Source organism: Osmia lignaria, chromosome 7, assembly GCF_051020975.1.
Source record: "Osmia lignaria lignaria isolate PbOS001 chromosome 7, iyOsmLign1, whole genome shotgun sequence".
NCBI lineage: Eukaryota > Metazoa > Arthropoda > Insecta > Hymenoptera > Megachilidae > Osmia > Osmia lignaria.
In genome coordinates, this window is record NC_135038.1 from 9,708,500 (window position 1) to 9,731,175 (window position 22,676).

At 37.4% G+C, this 22,676-nt stretch overlaps 1 protein-coding gene across 2 annotated transcripts in view; it reads left to right on the top strand.

Annotated features, from left to right (window-relative positions):
* LOC117604355 (uncharacterized) overlaps positions 1-22,676 on the top strand; it is a 153,240-nt gene that overhangs the window by 1,683 nt on the left and 128,881 nt on the right. The window contains exon 1 of one of the 2 annotated variants that reach the window (XM_034324316.2): positions 19,159-19,393. The exons of the other annotated variant lie outside the window; for it this stretch is intronic. The gene's annotated coding sequence lies outside the window, so the exon portion shown is untranslated. Of the gene's footprint in view, positions 1-19,158; positions 19,394-22,676 lie in introns of those variants that run through there. 2 annotated transcript variants of the gene reach the window in all.

The following is a 22,676-nucleotide window of genomic DNA, read 5'->3' on the forward strand; positions in this document are numbered from 1 at the left end:
TTTAATTTCCTCGCATTTTTCACTATGTTATCATCAATCGTACGGTTTTCAAGAACGGTCAACTGGGAAAGTTTTAGGAGAAAAGTTTTCGCATAAGATTCAATCCAAAACAGATTCGAACGAATACGAAAAATGTCTTGGAAAAGTTTTCAGATGTGAAATTGTTACCATGAGAAAGGTAAGGCGGAAGAAAATAATATAGAAACCGTCTTCGATGGTCAAAGCTTGGCCAACACAATGGGATCCAAGGATGTCCGTGAAGGAAGCTGTCTGTTCTTATTCAAATTCGTTTTCTTTCTTTCCCTTATTTTTCATATTCACGGTTTCAGCTGGTCTATGGAGTAAATCCCGCGGTATACGTGAAATTGTACAAGAGCCGTAGCAAAATATAAGAGTAGCAAAAGACTGACGTATTATAACCTTTACCTTGTTATTTACCATCCAAAGCTGTGAAAAATTATTTAAAAATTATAAGAATTTCATTTTCTTAAAAGCTTTGAACTATCATCGAAATTAAATTTTGCAAATTTTTAGTTTAAAGTATCAGCTTTTTTTACTTTTTTTTAAATCGAGGCACTGTTACATGAATATTTCAAAAATCTTAACTAAAGTGTACAGTGTTCTTTACGACGACACTGGCTCGAGGAACTTTGAAGCTCAAGGCACACCTCCTCCGTGTCTTTCCTTTAACCTTTCTGAGAAAGAAGCCCCATAAAAATGCCCAGGATTCCTGAGTCTCTCGTTTCTGGCCAAGCAGAGACCCCAATCCTGACATCTTTTACGTGTCGTCTGGTGAATTATGCAACTGGCCGTGTAAGATCTCGAGAGATTTCGTATACAGCGTTATACAGATAGGGTAGAGTCTTGGGAGAAAGAGAATCAGTCCGAGTATTTTGTTTCTTCATTGTTCTTTCCTTTCTTTGGTAGTTTATTCACCTGCGAATTTATCAGCTTTCTTGAAATTCACTTAGTTTCTCTTATATTCTTCTTAAAAGAAAAATTAACGACGCGTGGAACTTAGGCTTTGAACATTGGAACCTAGGGTCTAAATTTTAGGACTTGGTATTTAGACATTGGAACTCAGACTGGATATTAGGATTTGGGCTCTGGGTATTGGAGCTTAGGCTTTGGATATTCAGACATAGGCTTTGGACATTTGGGTTTCGATATTGGAACTTAGACTCTGGATATTGAGACTAAGGTTTTAGGTATCAGAGTTTCGACTAGACATTGGGACTTTGGACATTTAGACCTACTCTCTAGATACTCGAACTTAGGCTTCAGACATTAAAACTTAAACTTTGGATATCAGGATTTAGATTCTGGATATTAGGTCCTAGTCTCTGGGTATTGGGACTTAGGCTCTGAATATTGGAATTTGGTCCTTGTTATGCCAAAGTGACAAAATAGAAATTTAGAAATTTTTCTTTGCCAACTCGCACTATGTTTACTTATAGATATCTATAAAGGGTCCTTCTGGAAAGTCGGCGACACGGTTTTATAAAGTATTTTTCGCACTCCAATAATTAAAGTAACAACAATACCGCGTATACATACTATTCGTATTTACATTACAATTTTTACTATTTCCTACCTTTCTACTCTGTGCGTTAATTTTATTTATTCCTTCATATTTATATTCCTCTTTTCGTCTTGGGGATACTGCGTTTGCCATTCGTTTCGTCAACCTTCCGTATATTTCTCCATGTTTGATTCAATCAGATCGTACTCTTTTCACTCGTTACCCATTCCTGCCCTCTGAAAAGGTTCGCAAAGGTCGTAAAACGGTAAAAAGTGGTGTGCAATTTATATCATCTTTCATGAACACCATCTCCTCGCGGCGTTCTGCACATTCGAGATGTCCTTGCGGATTATGCGTCTGAATGCATCGGTTCGTAGCTGTCCAAGTGTATGCACCGACATACATATGGGCCTGATATACGTTCCTATGAATATACTGCGTTAGGGCTCCTTTGGGAATGTTTCGTCCTCCCGAGCTATTGCAAAGGAGCTTTCTATTCGACTCGAGTCTCGATATGATCGGTGAATTCCTTTCGAATCCTGATAGAATACGGGTATATCGATCTTTAGCGTCTTTCTTAGTTACATCAGGACAGTTTGCGATATCGATTCGCGTTTGAAATTGTTCCACGATATATTGATCGATAACGAAGAACGTTACTGATAACGTGGAAGCTCGGTCTCTACGCAGACTCTTTCGTTTACTTGGAAATTACATGGTTTCGAGGAAACTAGATATGGAAGTTTTAACCGTGGAACAGAGAAGCCAGGAAATTGGCCATTTAAATTTTTAAACGAAATGCTTTCGTTTATGTCGAAAAAATAATACTGGTAGAACCATTAAAATTTAAAATAAAATTAAATTATTGCTATCCACTATGCTTCCAAGCCTTTTAATTTTAAAATTTGTTAAAATAATTTGTGATCCTTTCGGTGATTAGAAATTCTCGTTTCCCGATATCGAAGAGAAGTACATTCGCAAGATAATCTTCGCAGTTAATTTCGAGATCATCAATAAATAATTAAAGCTTCACTCTTTCGGTAAATGCAGCATTTAATTTGAAACTTTGATTAACATACAAATTCATTTATCTCCGGCGAAACAAGTTCTTGACGTTCATTAATCTCCCCGGACAGGCAGCCGAAACACGATTAATTATCCCCCTCTACCCTCTGTTCCTGCAGAACAATTATCAAAATCGTAACGTCACCGACATCGCGGTACACCTGGCTTCTCGAAGGGCATTAAATTATCGATGGGTGAAGCTCGTTCGAGCACGGGCTCAACATCCATTTAGTCCCATTTCTGCTGTCGGGGCTACCCGGCACCGTTTTAGACAATGATATTTCATTGTTAAGCGCTATTACAGCGCTGCCTGCTAACCTCGGGGATCCTCCGGGTGTCTTCCATCCTGGAAACTCTATAGACGATCGATTTTCTCTCCCGAACGCGCCTTAAACCGACCCTTCTGGGACTGCTTGTTCGCCCTCTTGCAAATACCAGATCTCTCTTTGAACGAGGATTCAGTCACCGGTTACATTATTACTAGTTATTTCCTGATTTTCTGTATTTCCGGTTCATATTCTGCTGTCCTGATAGTCCTGATAGAATTCCGGATGAGTGGTTTTAAGAACAATTTTGAATACTTTGTTGTTAAAATGTTGAATTCTGTAGAAGTATAATCTGGATTCCAAGAATAGGTGTATTTCGTGTCATAAAGGTTATCTTTGAAAGTTTTAATTATCACGTTAGATAATTATTCTCGAGAAAAATACGATTACAAAGAAATTGTATCTCGATAGAGTGAAAAGGGAAGAAGAGTGAAAGAGCTTCTGCTTTCTTTCATCTTGTTCTATGCAGAGACTATGCTTTTCCGCGACTGTAGTGGATGTAAACCGGTGTGTACTTCGATTATCCAGCGTGTACCGTGAAAAAGGAAAATAGTCGAGGCGGAAAATGACGTTCGTCGATTCGTAGTCGGTGCTCCATCCGGTTTCCATACAACGACAAGTGGTATAAATAGTGCCATAATAGCACTGTTTTAATACTGAGGAATGTTCTATTAATTTATAAGTAAAAGAGCTTAGAAAAAATATTGTTTTAAATTTTAATTTTATAGAAATCTTTAACCCTTAACTGGTATAGTGAAATAGAAATTCTATTTAGAAAATTGAAAGAGAAGAAAATTTTTCCAATTCCTAAATGAAAATTGTGATAAACACATACAGCTGGTAAATTAAAGACTACAACGATATTTAATGTAACCTGTTAATTAGCTCTAAAATTAGTTCTGAAATCTCACTGTAGCAATTGAGGGTTAAATAAAAAATTGGGTTAGCAAAAGAATTAAAGCGAGATTGAATATTTTAAATTTGAGGTCATACGCTGGTGTGGTAGAAATAGGAGATTCTATTTTTAATATCACTAAAGTGGCCATTGTTTTTGTGATCTCGTGGAATATCGATATTCTCTTCGATGTTGTACAGTATATTCCCCTCGAGTTGCGACTCTATCCCTTGCAAATTGTTATCCTTGCATCTCAACGAAGGAAGCTCGGATCAGCCAGGATCGTCCTCCTCTCATTTCCATTATTTTCCCTTCGCCGTTCCTCCTTTCGTTGTTTAGATCAATTACCATGAGTATCAAATACACGGAACTGAATTTCAGAAAGCAGTCGAGAAAATAGAAAGCAGAAACTTAAAATAAATTAATTCCAAGTTGAAAACAAATTTAATTTCATTACAGTTATTTGAAGCTGAAGATTTATTATCCCAGATTTTTAAAAAATATAAAATAAGAAATACTTGCTGTACTGTACTGATACGTCCATTTTTTTACGAGTGCCTGATTTTTGAACGGCGTGAAACGAGATCGGTCGCTCTTGTCGTAAAATATTTCAATACTTATTGGTTCCCGTATTACCTGGCTGCCGTACAATCGCCCTAAAACGACTTTTTTGATAACAGCGTGTTTCCATCCTCTGTGAGAGGCTTTAAATCTCCACGCGGAGACGGTGCCGAGAGATTTCAGGTAAGAAATCCGGAAGCCAGCCAGAAGCGAAAATGTCGATCGTAAAGAATCTCGTTTTCCTTCCTATTCAGCCATGGTGCAACATGCATATCTGTTCGATGTTTATAGTTTCGGCCTACATTTGGTGTAATTAACTTATTATAATCACGAACAATCAGGGTTGTCAGATCAGTCTGTAAAAAGTACTGAGCACTAGTAGTGGGAGGGTCAAGATGATCAAAATTAACATTTTCTAAATTTATTTTTATTTCATAGTTCAGAATTCTTTTTATTTTTCATTCAGACTAGACATAGAAATAATAGATTGCCCGGGTGAGTACCGGACACCTGGCAGCCCTGTAGATGATGTTATCAATTGACTATTTTTATTACAAGAATCTCGGTGATTGATTTCTTAGAATTAACATCAGAATTAATGTTAGAGTTGAGCATAGTTATAGGATTAAGGTCGAGCAGGAATCAGGATGGACACAGGGATAGGGAAGGAACAGGGAATGGGTAGAAAGGAGATAGGGAGGGATAGGGATGAGGATAGGAATGGAGATAGGGAAGAAATAGGGATGAGGATAGGAATGGAGATAGAAATAGGGATGGGATAGGAATGGAATAGAAAAGGAATAGGGATGAGGACAGGAATAGGGATAGGTATAGGTATGGGTTTAGGGATGGAGATAGGAATAAGGGCAGGTATAAGGGATGAGGATATGAAAGGGATATGGATAGGGATGGCAATAGGATAGAAATAATATTAAAAAATTAAAATTAAAACCTACCCTTCAATGGAGTTGATGATACACATTAGTGATGTGATCAATACCAGTTTTGCTAAGGGTTGGTCAGAGTTGGTCACTGATACTAGAGGCATCATGTAAATTTTATAAATTGAAATGAATTTTAACACAATGTTTAGTCTTTTAAATTCAAATTGAAGCTGAATCTCAAAGACAAAGGATCCAATAACCAGTTCATTGCTCTCTAACCTGGGTCATCCGAGTCTGACCGACTCCCACTGACCCTTACAACATGTGTGTATTTAGATCTTTCAAGCTCCTTCAGTGTTAAATATTTTCAGTTCCTTTATAATTAGACATTGAATAGTCATTAGGCATTGATTAAAAAAATTCATATGTAACTTAACAAACCGATCTTGTAGCGAATGAAACCCTCGGGACAGTTGGTTCTCTGTTAAACAGCTGGTGCTTCTTTGCGACAGGAAATTTGATGAGGGTCAGATGGAAAACAAAAGAAATACGTATTTACACAGAAGCAGTCGTCCCGAAGCGATAAAAGCCCTTTGGCCGGTTTTGCTGGATCGCGTTGCCCTCGCAGGAAAATGTGCTCGTTTGTCCGCGACCCTTCGTTCGACGGGAACTCGTCACGGCGCCATTCGTCGTTCGAACGTGTCACGGGTAAACTCGTTGTAACCGATGAGACCTTTTCTTCCTTCGATTTACGAGGAAAAATCGCCGATGAATCGACGGAGAAACTGTGTCGTCGCGCGTTATTGCCCTCTGTTTTTCATCCGCCGAGGATTTAGGCAGAAGGGGACATGTTAAGAGGGTCGAATTGATTCCGTCACTCGACGTATGGTCATCGACAGACAAATAGAACCGATTTTCATTTTATGTGGCGGATATCGAGCTGTTCGTTTAAGGATTCGATCTAGAGCTAATATTAGGACTCTGCCTTCGTACGGTAGACGCTCGCTAATTCCCCGCTATATAATTTTAGGAATGCCTTATGCTAACAGCAGCGACTACAAATTTAACAAGACCGGACTTCATTAAACAATGCTAGCGGTAGATTTCGTGAATGATGATCAATATCGGTGGATATTACTGTAGAGCTTATACCCTGTAGGGATGATGGGTTATTTGTGGGCGGAACGTGCCGCAAAGCTCGCAACGAGACTTACGGGAAGTCAAGCTTTAGGAATAATGAGAGACGCTTCGTCCGCTGTTTTCTCACCCCTTTATCCACAATTCTGTTGGTTCTCTGAGTCGGCAACCTTGCGGAATGACCATTTAAAAATCGCTTAAATAAATATGAGATATTACAGGTTACATGAAACGATAATTTATCAGATATTAATTAGTAAAATAGATAGTTAAATATTGATAATAGTATAGAATAATGTAACAATGCAAGGAAAATAGGGATTCGTTCTGTTATGCGAAGTTTAAGTCAAATAGCATCGTGGGACTCGCTACATTCGATATAATTTCATATTTCATTGTCTCCTGAGTTCACCAGCTCCTGCAGCAAGTTTGTACAGAGTTCTGAATTTTAATACACCCGCGAACAAAGTTTCCATCGTCTTTCCTGCTCGTGGCTTACAAGTTTCCCTAAGAGCGCCGTTTCACCGTAACAAACTGATTTTCGGCTAACGACGTTACCGTATTTCTTATCGAATTAACATACCCCACAGGAATAACATGTTTAATGTGATCCAACATTTTTCTAAGGAAACAGTAATGGGATAGTTCGTCACAACTTAAATGCCATATTAAAATATTAGATATCAAAATGAATTACAGAAATTTTGTAGATTAGAAAAATAACATATTTTCTAATTGGTGTGTTTAATTAGCCTCCTTCTCGGTTTTTTAATGGTTAACAATAAGGGTGTAATTCCGGGTTCGGGTGCAATTCTCAAAATTTATCCAGCACATAAATTCGTTCAATTATCCATGATTTCAGGACCCGAATATCAATTCGGGACTCGAACTCCCTTTGTATTATGTACCATGGTACTATGAAATGATCGACGTTTCATTGTGAATTCTCAACATATAACAAGATTCCCGTCAGATTCGTGGAAAAGCCGTAGGAGGGTGGCGAGGGATGCAATTGTACAACGAAATTTCTTTCCTTTGCGTATGAAGATTGTAGTCGCATTTCTACGCAAATTTATCCGTGCCGGCTCGAAAAAGCGGCTATACGGAGGTATTAAAATTCAGGACTTCTCACGGGTTCCCTGCAGGAACTCGGGACTCCGGGAAACAATGAAACGTGAAATTATGTTAAAAAGCGAGTTCGCTCGGATACGGGGGTTGAATCCGGATGGAGGAAAGGGAGCGGAGAGACGTGGGACGGGGTTGCGCTTGGATAAAAGTTACCTTGCTTATCGCTTCTCTTGATGGAAATTCACCGTTTCTCGTGTACCGACCACTCCACGCCACGTGAAACAATTTAAAGTCTTGTCACCGATGCTCGGATCTACTTTGTTGACGGCTCGCTTGATGGAAACATCAACATCCTCGTATATATTCGACTTAAGTTTATCGAGATGAAACTCACTCTCGGCGAGATGACAATTTTTAGTTTTTCCCTGGCTCTCTTGTTCCATGAAAGTTTAACTTTAATTTAGTTTTGACGTGGAAATTTATTTAGTTGAACATCGAATAACAGAAGGAATAAAAATTAAAGAAGATTTTGATACAAAACATGTACAATAATTAAATCTATAATTTTTAAACAAAATAATTCTATATATTAAAAGAATAATTTTTAAAATAACAATGTAAAATTCAGGAAACGAAAAAAATATGAAATACAAAATTAAATTAAAATTGAGGCTTTTTCCATGGTCTGCCGTTCAAGGGTTAATTTCTAATTTAAAAAGAACTTTATTTATATTTTCATTAGTTGATTATTGCTTCTCTATGATAACCAACAGACATGCCAATATTGCAATGGTCGTTTCACGTTGAATCCAAGCCTTTTCTGTGATTGCGACGTGATTTACAGGACGCTGTTTGTTAGTGTCAGTCGTTAATATAACATCGTCCTACAATCGCTCAAACTAAACCACTCGTCCGGCATGCATCTCATTAGAATCCATGGACTCCCCGCTATGAACGTTCGCATTCAAGTAATAGTCGATACCCATTAGACAACTGAGCAACGTTACAATAACAGGAACCAACGTGTAATTTAATAGTAATTAACGTTAGTGGATAGTGTATGGACGTCGACACAGCGCCGGGAAGCATTAAAACACAATTCCCAGGGTAATTCCCATCACTTTATGCTCGTTCAACCTACTATATTCAAATTGTTCTCTTTCAACCTATTGATAAACTTGAAATAAATACAAATTTTTCCAGATAAATGATCAACAAAATCACCAATATAACATTATTTTGAAAGTGGTGTAAATCCATTTTTTGAACAAAATGTATCTATTTTAATATGATTTCTTTATTTATAAACAATTTATAATTTTTTGGAAAATGGATTTACACCACTTTTAAAATAAATGGTCCATTTCATCAAATTAACGTTTCTCAGTTGAATTGAATCTGGTATTAAATTAAAATTCAGGTTCTCTTTTTTTAAATTAAATTAGCACTTGATAAGATAGATAAATTTGGTATATTATCTCATACGTATTATCTATTATCTATTTTCCACTCATGTACCAAACGTCTCAATAAATCCTGAAAGAGGTTTTGATGATCTTCTCGGCGCAATAACAATAAAATCTTGGCTACCGATAAAGCGGACAGATTAAAGAGGATAGGCTGGTGAATCCACCTGATCTTGTCACACATCTGGTTACCGGACCCGACGAGAATAATTTAACAGAATACATCCCGGTCCGAATTGGTTTGTTTTACACTAGTGTAGCAACGAGCCTTTCGATAGGTCTATAAAACTTTATACGCAAGACGAAATTGCTTTTGCATAGGTCGTATATTGTGCCGCATATAAACAATATAGTGCATATAATGGCATTATTTATTTACGAGGAAACGACACTTTCCCCTCCATCATTGAAATGTTACCTGGTCCTAAGAAAAATGAATCAAGTTTATGTTATCATTTTTTAAAACAAAGAAACTTGAATTGATATGGTGTAAGTGGTATTTTGTGATATTCTTTTAATTAGCAATAGAATCAACCCCATTCGACACTATATTTTCAAGTTTTTTCACACCTCCCCTAAAACCTAAGTACAATTTTTAGAGTAGCATTTTCAAGCCACAATTAAAACAAGTGATTTCAACTTCAAAAGTTTTAATTCACAAGATAAAAGAAAAGTAGTGTGGTTTATTCTCGGTTGGTTAACAAAGAAGGCACTTTAACATGTTTCTTCGCCACTGTAACGAGTACTATCTACCCTCCAAGCTTCGAATCTTCTATTTTTACACCCCGTAAGGAAGGTTGGTCCTATTTTATATAAACAAAAGGTTCTTGAAACGGTATTCTCAGCGGTATGCCGAGAACACCTTTCTACGGTCGAAGGTCTTTCGTTTCCATGTTACACACGTCTCCGGGGCATACCGTTTCTTGGCCGAAGCTCGCCGGAACGTCGAGTGTCGGTTCGACCCCTCGAGGGTCCACGACGAACGTTTTAAACAAAAACACTTCCACGTTACGTCCGACTAGCCGGGGCTCGTTCATCACTTTTTTATCCGGCTGCCTTCCAAGCATTTCCTCGAATATTTCCGGCTCGTAAACCCCGAACTCGCGGGAGTGCATGCATTCAGAAACGATTTCACTCGACGTTCCGTTCCTGCATGCTGTACCAGTTGTTGGAAGCTTCGCTATCCAACGATCTAGCGACTAAAAATCTCTTCTAAAACGAAAACAACGAGCAAATAGCCGGTGGATTTTATCGGCCGGTTCGTCGTTAAGATTAGAGCTTTCCTTCACCCCTGCGCCGCCCTTCCTTTTCGGCTTTCTTCTTAGTTTTACGTTAACCGTCGAACGCGACTCAGCGAGACTCCCGCCAGGCACCGGAGAGCCTTTTTATTGACGACGATAAACAGTTTTATGAACCCCACGCGAATTACTACTTTTTACAACCCTCGGTTGCTTCTTGGATCCGTGCTGCCAGCATTCTTCTTTCTCCTTCTTGTACTTGGTATCTTTATTCTTTTGCTTCTTGATATTTTTCCTGGTCCCGAGTCCCTTTTTCTTCAGCGATTTCTTCAGTTTCAGGGTGAATTTTGTAAATCGAACAATGGATTTTGAGGTCTTAATTGGCAATCGCGATTTAGGGCATTGGTAATTAATTAACTTCAAAAAAAATTGAGAGAAAAAAGTTCAAGTCCTTCAGTTAGAAATATTGAAAATTTATTTTTTAATTTATCAAAATTTTTATCAGAGTATTTATATTCATTTATAGCTTCAAGAGTGATGATTTTTGTATTTGTTTTTTCACAATTTTAAAATTAAAGCGACAGATGAAAAAGTATGCATCCGATAGATGCATCGTGCGTCATCTGTGACGAACGCATGACGTTTTGCTCTGCATTTGATCGTCGAAAAATTCGGATGAAATTCGATACGGTGGCGAGCACCCCACTCAGCGTGTACTGTATTCAAGCATGGGAATAGAGCAATGTATGTCTGGCAAGAAGAGCCGGTGCATGGTTGAGGGATGATGCAAACCGAGGAGCGCAACCTAACACCCAACATCTCTTATCTCGTATCTGAAACGTCTATGGTTGGAGAGGTAACTCGACGAAGCGAAATATTCGTCTTGTATGACGGGTCGATCCAAATTGAGATTCGATCGATTCGACGTACCGCGCCTCCTTCACCTTCGCCCATCGAATCCTAATAAAATTTTCATGGTATTTCACCGAATAAGATATTTCGAAACAAACCCTTCTTACTCCTCGAAGTTGACGATTTTTCATTTGAAAAATTTCTAACTGTAAATGGGAATACGAATATCACGCGCAACGTTAATTTATCAAGAGGTAAAGAACGGATCTTGTTTATTTATCGTAGAAATTTGTGCTCTGGTCTTTGTGTATTCAGAGTCGGAATGGTCGATGTGGGAAGCATGGGTAACGCTGTCAGAATGTAAAGGAGCATTCTCTGGGTCGGCTTGAATTTTATGTGGCGCACCATATGCGCTGTGCCAATTTTTATGCATTTATTCGTCGACGCTTTAACGCCGCATACAATGAATATATTATGCAGCACATTGTCCCAGCTTAACAGGCGACAAGCTGCTTCGACAATTTCTGCTTACAGAAAGTGTTAAACGTCTTTTCTCAAATTCATTTGCCATACTTGTAGGAACAGAAACAGGCGATTCGTCTCGGGATCGTCTGTCAGACTCGAATACAGATCCCTGACGCATATAATCGCATGCCGGTGGACCGCTAGCGAGAACAGATCGAAATCCCGCTGCCACCTGGCGGTCGCCGACCCAAACTAAGGGCGTCCGGTTCCACTAAACGCCTATAATACAATTAATACCGTATCCGTAAGGAGCACTTACTCGTCTAGAAATATTTCTAAAGATTTTTAGAATCAACTATAGTATGACCAATTATCGTAGATTCTAAATTCAAGCGACGACAGTGGTCGATGCGTAGGATTATCGCGTTGAGATGAAATCACGTAGCATCCGCAGTGGCTATGGGTTTCGAGCACAATTTTGAGATTCAGTCACCCAACGACGGTGGTTGGTATCTCTGTTCCAGGAGCCATAAAGGTTATCGCCATTACGACACACGACCTCCACGATACTATACCTTCGTGTCTCACGTTTCTACTCGAGGCTAGGACTGCAGGGAATTAGTCGTTGGATTCCGGGGAATGCAGCAGCCACGGTACAAGGTTCTATCTTCGAAGTGCACAAATACAGGACGAGCTTGTCTTCGAAGGGACGTTGGTCGCGTACGAACGTTCGCCCTGTTTCGTTACTTTGTATGGTATATTTACTTTGGCTCTAGTTTCATTCACTACTTGAAGGGAACTTTCGATTGACCGAGGAACTTTGTTCTTGCCAAGTAGCGCAGCACCTTCGTCTACAAAGTTCTTAATTAGAGCGGTCCGAGACGTTGTTTCATAGTTGTTTCAAACGTAACTTAAATTTGTGTAATTTTTTAATTCGTCTAAATACAACTTCGTCGATTAGATTAAAAATTAAAAGATTAAATTCAAGGTCGAAATTTCCAATTTTTAAATAATTGCTACATTTTAGCATATTTTTCAGAGGTTTATGGGTTGTTTGATATTAAAAAAATAAGTTAAAGCAGGCTGTACCTGTTGGTAAGCAGAAGCATTTCGGTATATGGAATATCGAATGCAGGGAGTCGGCTGTCCTAGACAGACAGACACCTAGGCACAAACCTACCGGATGCATCAAATGCACCAAATGTAGCAAATGCACCGTGATAACGTCACTCACAGGATGTAGGGTTGGTAATTCAACCCTCGAAAGGCATGGAAGAGGCAATTCGGATTCTGTCCCTCTTCGTGTCTGTCTGTGCGTCGCAACGAGTCATTTTCGAAATTGCTCAATTTCAAATCGCATTAGCCGAGTATTTGAAGAGAATCGTTTTTCCAAATTGTAAAAATCGCTAATGACTCTACGAAGCTCAGATCTTCGTTCGAATTTTCTATAATATTTCCCTCTTTTTGTTCCATTTTCAAGTAGCACCCTCGCATCGGTACACGATACTCGACGGTTCGTTCATAAAAATGTATCTTGAAAGTACTTAGGAAATAAAGTTTCAGAATCCGCGTCATTGGAGTAGAATGGAACGCGAGACATCAGTAGACATTACATGGCTACGGGTACACAGACACCGTGTAAACGAATTTCCGCGTCACGTGCAATTCCCTCGCTATATTCCTTCGTTCCTTCTTTTTTCGTTCTAGCCCCGATCCTTGCTCTTCCATCCAGCCACGGCGAAATAAAATGGTGGAACGCGGGCAGAAGGGAACGGAAAGAGCGTGAAAGCTTCCTTTCTAGACGACTCACCCTCTCGTTCTTTCACCCGGCAAACCCCGCGTCCCGTGTTCCTCCAGTTTATTTTTATCCGACGCCCCCGAACTAATTTGATCTCACGTTCGGAGACGCTCTTTGAATAAATGTTCCCTGTTTCGAAGTGTCGCGACGCTTTCCACGCAGAAATTTCAGAGCTGTAACGGCGTTGCAGCCTCGTTTCACCTACCGTCGTTCACCCGTTCTATCGCTGACCTTTGATCTTTCCCCGCGATAGATTTTACTCTGGCTTCGGTTCAAGAAGAAATCGTTCCAGGGGCGTGAGGATAAATCGAAGAACGGTTTTATGTGCCCGGATACGATGTATGCGACCTAAGCAAAAGCACAGGGACCGGTTATACACGTATGCTTCTGAACGATATCCTCGAATGGGAATTTCTAATTTATTCGATCCCGTATTTGGTTCGAAGTACAAATTACTTGCTTCGAAAGATAAAGTCTTAAGGATGATATCCTTAATGTCTACGGTCCTGTCGGATCGAAATTATTCGGGTTCAATAATGAACTATTTAAATTTCTTTTTATTCATCGTAGAAATATCTCCGCGAAACCGTCGAGTATCCATGGTATACCTAGCTGATTTGCATGGTTCACGGTTAGTGAGCTCCGTACTTAGACATTATTGTGCGAAGAATAGTCAATGGTATAGAAAGGGCGAGCTTTGCGAACGGGTTTCCGAAGCTCTCTCGGTAAACTCGGGGGGCTTTCCTTTCGACGAGCTTTCGGCATTGTGCCGGCTAGCACGCAGAGGTTAGCCTGGCCACGTAAATACCATGATTGATGGGCTAGAAACAGCTCTCGAGTCCTCCTCTCTATCCTCTTCCCTTCACCCTATACCTATTGCTTCGTTCGCCTCCTGGTTCGACCCTATTTCGGCGGGGAGGAGGCGAAGTTTACAAGGAACACACAATGGAACCTGATTTTCCGCACCCACGCGTTCCTTCTCGCCCACTTAACGCGTCGTTTGCCCGTGGCTATTGTTTGATCGTCACGTGGCTACCTTTTCATCTTCTTCGATCCCCTCCGTTACGTGGAATCTGTTACTGATAAAACCATCCCGGCGTACACAACGAAAAGAAGTCCATTAAACGTGATTGCATTCGACGAAAATGTAGCGTATCCTATGATTTATGGTTGTCCCACGGGGACGAGGATTCTTTTCTCTTTACAGGAATATACCGTCGAAATTGATGATACCGATAGATTGTTTCGTGTCTGACGTTGAATTTGAAGGGTCTCTCGTTCGATGGTGCGAGTCTATTAAAAATAAAAATAAAAAAATTGGCTGCTTTTGAGTGGATTCTGGAACCTTGTTCGTAGAGGGTCAAATGTGTAAAAATATTTTTTCGAATTTCTTTTGAAAATTATTAATAATTTTATTTAATAGTAGTCTAAATAATTAAATTTAAGAGAAAATTACAATTTCAGAACAGGTGATTAAAATTTAACATTCATCCTTGTTAATGGATGTTGTTAATAGAAGTTGTTAATGGAAGGATGTACAATCGTATTTGGCAAGGTATTTTGATGGATTGTGCAGTAGATGCTTGAGTAGATTATTTGAGGAGATTTTAGTAGCCGTAGAGAAACGTTTCCGTGGAGAGCGTACTATCGATTTCGAGCAATAGCATAAATCTATCAAACTCCTTTGAACATTAAAGCAGTTCATCGACGTTATCCCTCCTCCCATCTCGCGTATAATTTTCAAGCCATTTGATACTGAGTGTAGTATTGAAACGATGCATCGGTTAACAGGATTCGAGAAATGAGATTTATTCCGGTTCTTCGAATTCGCAAATGTTACGCTTCTCTCGAGTTACCGTACACTTTTCCTTTTTGAATGAAAATTCCTTCGGATATTTTGTTGCAAAGAATTCAGGAAATTTTCCAAGGATTTTTTATGTAAAGGGGAAAGTAGGATTTTTGTTAAATAATAATAGACGGTTACTGGAAAGATAAATTTTATTCCCTTCGATTTGATCCCGTTAATAGGACCGAATTGTCTGTGAATCGCGGTGAAAATTTGAAAGATAGAGGTAAATTGTAGGCAACCGCAAATCGTTATGCCGGCTACGCGAGCGACTGCATTGAATTAGGGCGAACCAAAATCAAACCGAATCAAGCCAAATCAAACGGACGCATAAATTGTAAAGGGCTGATTCTTCCCACGCAATCGTATGCAGGTAATGAATCAATACCTTTCCTTTTATGCATTGAACATTTGTACACATTCAGTGATCGATTCATTTAAATCAGTGATAATTAGCTCTATTCATTATAGAATTCACTATTGTTTTAGAAATTGATATGCACCGTGCAAATTAAATGCAATCTGTTATAATAATAATTTTAAGCCCTGAGTGGTTCAATATATTTTTAGAAAGGATGGGAAACTGCATTAATACAAGTGAATCCAAGGTATACGGTTCTACCAATAGAAAAAGTGCAGTTGCATTTTTCTGATGCACCAATGCACAAAAATGCATAAACATAATTTTCCTGCATAACAGTTTGTCCTAGTTGCATGGAAGATTCTGTATTTGAAATTGCACTAATAATTCACCAATTATTCTGATCATTATGATTATTATTTATCACTCTGCTGTTACTTAACGAGCAATTTGCCAACCACCAACGATCCGTTATCAGCCACAGGGTTTAGCGGTTTCCTTGATCCCAACGTGGATGTCTCTGACACGTATATCTTCGCCTGCATAGCGGTACATCCGTATCTGTCGCTACCTTCGACCTCGGCTCATGGAATATGTCCCAGACTAGATCCTGTCCCGCTCTCTCTACGAAAATCAGTTTCATCTCGTGATTAACCGCCCTAACTTACCTCCAGATTTTACCTCTGTTCCTTTGATGATTTCATCGTGAAATTATTTCACACATGACTATAACTTCCAAGGGAAGCGAATATATCATTAGGAATTCGAACAGATCAGAATTTTCAATTATTTAATCATAATTTGTCATTAGAATAGTACGAGAACCGTTTTAAATATTAGTAGTAGTACGAGAATAATTTTTTAATTACTTACAATTTTTATTGGTGGTTTTTCAATTATAGTGTATCAGTATAGGACAAAAAAGGGGTTAATAATTAGAGTAATTAGTGTAATTATTTAGGTTCTCGCACATCTTTAATGATATAATAATTATGGGAATGAATTTTATTGAATATCGAGTAATTAATTAAATTGTATCCTTTGCTTTGACGAAAGTTCGTTTTAAATTATCACGATCGAGAAGAACGAATGGGGTGTCAGCACGACTAACCCCCATCTCACCCCTTGTTTCATGGCCAATTTCCCATTACATGGTTGCCTCTATAAATCAACCGCAGCTTTTATTACTTTACACGTTTCGTAACGAGCTCTTGCATACGGCTTCCAGCAGGATGATAATACCGCGAGAACGAATCTCTATTGCTTCTTTGGGGTTGATCGATCGGTCCTTGTAACTACGAAACGAGTTTCAACGTCTGTAGGGTATTTTCCGAAACGGGTGTTAGTTTCGTCCACGTGTCCGTCGTTTTTCTGCTACGTGGATCGTTTCTTGAATTTCCCTCGTTACCTATGGAATATTGAACGGGTTATCAAACGCGTGAATAAGGCGCGAATCGAGCATATCTTCTACCAGGGTTGCTTCCTGAGCTGCAATATGGAAAATTATTATATTAATAATATAAGGCAGCTAACTCGAAGCTCAAATTTGAAAACTATTTAACATTTTTAATTCCTTGGATTCGACGCTTTCAATGACCAATATGAATTTTTTTTATATAAAAATTATTATAATTTTTAGATATTTACAATTTTGATTCGTGGTTTTTCAATTACAGTGTATCAATATAGGATAGAAAGGGGTAATAATTAGAGTAATTAGGGTAAGTTGAAATTGTTTTGAATAAGATGTTGCATGAGGATCTTAAATTGCAATTCAATCGTGTTTATTACATCGTTCAGTGCGATTAATTATTCAAAACATACCTCGGCAATTAAGTATCGTTAGACATCCGCGTTTAACGCTGGAGCGGTTGTATTAATATTGACCGTGCTCGAGGAAGTTGTTTCTACAATCTTCACATTGTTTCTCCTGCGATGAAAGGCAAACTAATGTTACTGCTAACATAACTTCCTGCGGAACAATTTCATAATCAATTTTCAGCGTATAAATAATGAAAATTGGAGCGTATCGATGGTAAACGTTTCTATAAAATAAAATGGGTCAATTATGAGCGGTGGTATAATTGATTTTGAACGAATTAAAGTTAGGATTCTCCGAATATGCCGGTGTCATAGGAAAGGCAATATTACGGCGAATAGTAGAACATTAATCGGTGGAATTTCTACGGTGCTCACAGCAATGTATTAACAATTTAACGAGCCGACACCTGCGATAGCTATTATAACACAATTATATACAGCGCTTCGTGCACAACCCTGTGCGTATTGCGAATTCGTGTTGCAGACTGCATACGTATTTCAGAATGCAAAGCGAATTGCTTGAGCTTATAGAACCTGGCGTAAATTGTCATTATTCCCTTTCTTGTCAAAGTTTATTGAATGTCTATTGACTATACAAATTAAACTTCAATCGTAGCTAGTATTCTCAACATGTCATGTACATTTAATCAAAATAATTTCCCAATGATTCATCGATCTTTTGAATATGATTTGGGGTGTGCGAGTACCAGAAATTTATGGTATCCAAATTTCGGGTCGGGTCGGGTCGGGTCGGAATATTCGGGTACTCGGACAAATTTGTGTACTGGACAAATCTTTGGATTCCCACCTGAATCAAAAAGAAATCTCGACTCGCCCCCAATCTGAATTTTCGGATATCCGCGTATCCCTAATGCCTCCTCTTGTGTGATAATTGCAAATTAATCACTGAAACTTAATTAATAATGTATTTAACTGGATATATTCATTCTTAATTTCCTTTTTATATACTTTATAAATAACGACTATTATGTAGAGGAATAAATAAGAGCTTATAAACGAGATAGTTAGGAGCGATAAGCAAGTATCATCACAAAGAAACTGTCTTCATATTGTGAATTTTCTCTGTTCGATGCTAGTAACGGATAATTAAATTTTTGCAAGAAATATTCGAGCGATGTGCAGCTGAGATCGAGATTATTGAAAATATTTCCATTATGAACAGTAAGGAGATTTTCTGCTAGTATTTCAATAAACCATTATAAAATTTTTCGTGTTAATATATATTTTTTTCAATGCAGGTTAAATACATATTTTATTATTATACAAGCTTACAATTCTACATTATATTTAACAATTTAACTAACCATTTCTGTTCTTAATTAAAAAAATTAAAAAATTGTCACTTACAACCCTTTGATTCTGTCTCAATTTGCTCTTAAAAACATCTCAAAATTGATATTTTTAAATCTTACAAGCTTTATTAAATAACATTTTGTATTCAGAGCTGCGTATATAAAGCATACATAATAAAAATTTATTTATAGGCTGAAACTGACTCAGAATCAGATAATCGCTCACAAGGGTTAATACATGAATCCACTATAAGGGTACTTTATTGAGCGACATGGATAATTTTGGGTATTGACCAAAGGGTTAATCATTATTAATTAGGCGCCTAATGATAATGATATCATATGTTAATTATAATAGATACAGTATCAATTGGATGGGTTACGCACGACCACAATCTCACATGCTTTCACCATACAGAAAGCCAGTTAGACGAAAAAGTTCGTGAAAGTTCGACTGTTCTCGCGCCACTCGGATAAAATCGTCAGCACGCTGTAGAGGGTTGCGCGCGCGTTACGAAGGGCAGTTCGCCTCCGGCCGTCGTAGCGTTCGCACGCGTCGCAGCGCGCTCCGCCGTCTTTCGCTTCGCGTCTCGTTTCAGTGTTTCATTCTCGTGAAAGTTCAGTGTTAAAATGTGCCACCTGTCACCCTTGTCCCCTTTCTTCTTAATCGCATGCTCCGCTCACCGTTTCGAGTACCTGTTCGTGATGGATAGTGATTGACTGTAGTTGCTTCCGACACGCGCTTCCGGCTGTGGAGGATTTACTTCGAGCACGGGTATGTTTCATATTAATGATTGTGTAAGCTAGGATTAAGGGCAGGATGAATTTACTATCGCTTTTGACATTGTTTAATAAATAAACTTTACAATATTTAATACCTTGCAAAGTCAAGTTGATTGATTCATTCATTTTTTTTAAATGATTGATTTTAAAAATTTCAATGTTTTTGAAAGAATTGAATGAATAAAAATTTCCAAACATAGATTTAAAAATGTTTGCTTTAATTTTTTGAAAATAATTATTTATGTATGGAAATTTTAATTTTGTGATTTATCATGGAAATCATTATTCGCATTATTTGATATGGAAGCATTGATTTGATTGAATCAATAATTTAATAATACCAAAGAATGATATTCCTCTTCATTTGATATCATAAAACGAAAAATAATTTGTGAAGATAAAACACGTTCGCGAAAGATAGAGGTAGCGTATTATGATCATATTGTAGTATTTACTCTGCTACTAACGTAGGATTACTCCGTTCGGATTATTCTTTTAATAAGCAAACGAATTGCTGGTCTTGTGAATTTTAATTAAAACCAGCACACGGATAAATGAATCCACGAATGAAAAGGTAGTCCAATGAAAAGGAGATAGATGCGAAGATTAATTAAAACGAACGCACGCATCTAACTATTATAACGAGAAATTGAATATAATATCCTCCGATATGTTTCATCATGGTATAAATAATTTTTGTTTTCGTAGCAGTATAAAGTTGTGGTCGTGGTCTCCGTTGAGCTAGTTAACCTTGTTGATAGCAAGAACCTGATTCAAGGTGCTTGAGTGGTTCGTCAACACATGGTTTTGTTTGCATTCTTCTAGAATAGAAATTCTTTCAGAAGCTTATGAAATCCTGTGTGAATAACAAAGCACTCAATTTGCACTCAATTGGAGCCACTACATTGACATATATGATTTATCAAACAATTTCAAAATGTGAAATACAAATTTTATTTACGAATATTAAAATATGGCAAATTAGTAATATTCAAAATTTCTTGCATGAATTTCTATTTTGAAGACCAGAGAGAGAGAGCTGCAATTTTAATTAAATTATGTATTTCACATTATTTTACATTGTTTTTTTTTTAAATTATTCTTCTAATATATGAACCTCTCTTATTTAAAACTTAAACATTTAATTTTAAAAGATTAAAATTATTAAGTTTTAATATTTTCCATTTCATTGAAAGTTGAAAAATTGTCGCGTCGGAAAAATTGTTGAAATATTTCAGCCGTGTTAAATGCTTCAACCATTTCGAATATAATGTTATAAATTGATGGACAAAAGCGAGAGGGTATCGGAAACGAAGTAATTACAAACTAACTAAACGTCACTTCCAATTTCCCCAGGCTGAAAGAACGTTTCAGATAAATTGTTATTCGTGGTTTGCCAGCTATTATCTAGATGATTCACAGAGGCTGGAGAAATAAACGACTCTCGATATTCTCTTGTGTACTCGTGAACAGAGGTACGCCACATTTTACCCGCAAATTGTTTACGTCTTTTATTTTCGGTATGTGAGCTACGTTGTTATTGTCGTTTACGATACCGTCAGTGTGCTCGTAAACCGAATAACTGATAGCTGTGTAATAATTATTGATAATAGGAATACATGAGAACGTTTCATCAAAATTTAATCAATATTAATTTTACACAGTTTTGTATCGTGTTATTTGAAATTGTTTGAAAGTGATGTTTTCAGAAAGACCAGAATAATAAATCAAATTTCCAAAATTGAAGAAATGTAAACATACATTTGAAGCTGTTAACACGGCTTACATTTGTTATATTTTTAAGCTTTACTTTAAAATACATTTATCGGAAAGCACTCGGATTCGTTCGCTTTTTTAATGGTCTATCCCTTCAAATTTGTTTACAAAAAATTTTATTGCGGAACATCGTATCCTGAAACAATTTCCCGTTGGTTCAACACGAAACTTCATATCGAACGTTTTTATTAAATATAATATTTACAGAGTGAGCTTATATTATTTTTAAACTCCAGTTTACTTTATTCATTAACGTTTTTAAATCTAGCAAATATTGCGTTATTTTTAATAAATTTACAGTTTTTAATCTAGAGCTATGAAAAATCATATAAATCATGTATTGAAATTAGAGTAATTTCGGAAGAAATGGAGCACCTCTATAATTTTTTAACCATTCGTTAGATTTCACAATTTTTGCGTTATTTTTAAATATCAAAATTAATCAATTTTAATTAAAAATACTACTAATTGAACAAAATCCATCGCATTTTGTTCAATTAATTATAGTAGAAATTCAATTTTAGAGAAAAATAGGTCCATCTTTTTCTGAATTACCCCAGTGATATGTCTGGCTCGTTAAAAAAACTCATCAAGAAATCGACTAATTATCGACAGCTCCGATATCCTTGGTAGACGTTTTAATCGAAAGATCCTAAATAAACTCTCGGAAGATCGACGTTCTGGCAGGAATAAGCGGAAGTAAACGGAAAGAAAGGATCGCAGTTCGCGTTCATTTATTTAAGCTGGAATCGTTTGAAACGGATCGAAGAAAACGAGAGGGAAAGCGGTCGACGCAATTCCGGAATTGTCCTACGGATTTCTTGTCGTGAAACTTAACGATCAAGCGGCGACGCGCGACCCTCTCCCGAGGGAAATTACGAATTACACGTTTTTCAATTAAATATACCAAGGCTCCTCCTCGGGGAAATACAAGGGTGAAGCGTGGTGAGAGTCGACGAAAAATCAGTCACGAGTTTCGCGTCCGCTTGTTGATTGCAAATTTTATCTTCCGGAAAAACCGTATATTGTTGACTGAAATTTGAAAAATTTTGCATTTTGAGCACGAATTAAATTTTTTGTTTTAGAAATATAATAATAAGTCTGTGGCTTTCCATTAACTGTGGAGAAATTGGAATGAACATTTACTTTTATAATATTTAACCTTTTGACAGCGGACCATGTAGAGAGATACAAGTTTAATGTAATTTCATTTAGAAAAATTTTTAGTTTCTTTTTGGAATGGTTCCAGTAATATTCACTGTGAAATGATTAATTTGCAAATTGTAACTAATTACTATTGAATTTTATACAAATGGACGAATCTCCAATACGACGTAATACTGATTGTTAAAGTGTTAATTAATTAAAATTGATTCGCTTGGTGTCCGATCTTGTATTGTTAAATGTATTATATTTACGTCATTCATCATTCGATGATAGGGTATAAATGACTTTGTAATGGACATTGAAACTTAATCGAGTGTCACCTCTTACTCAAA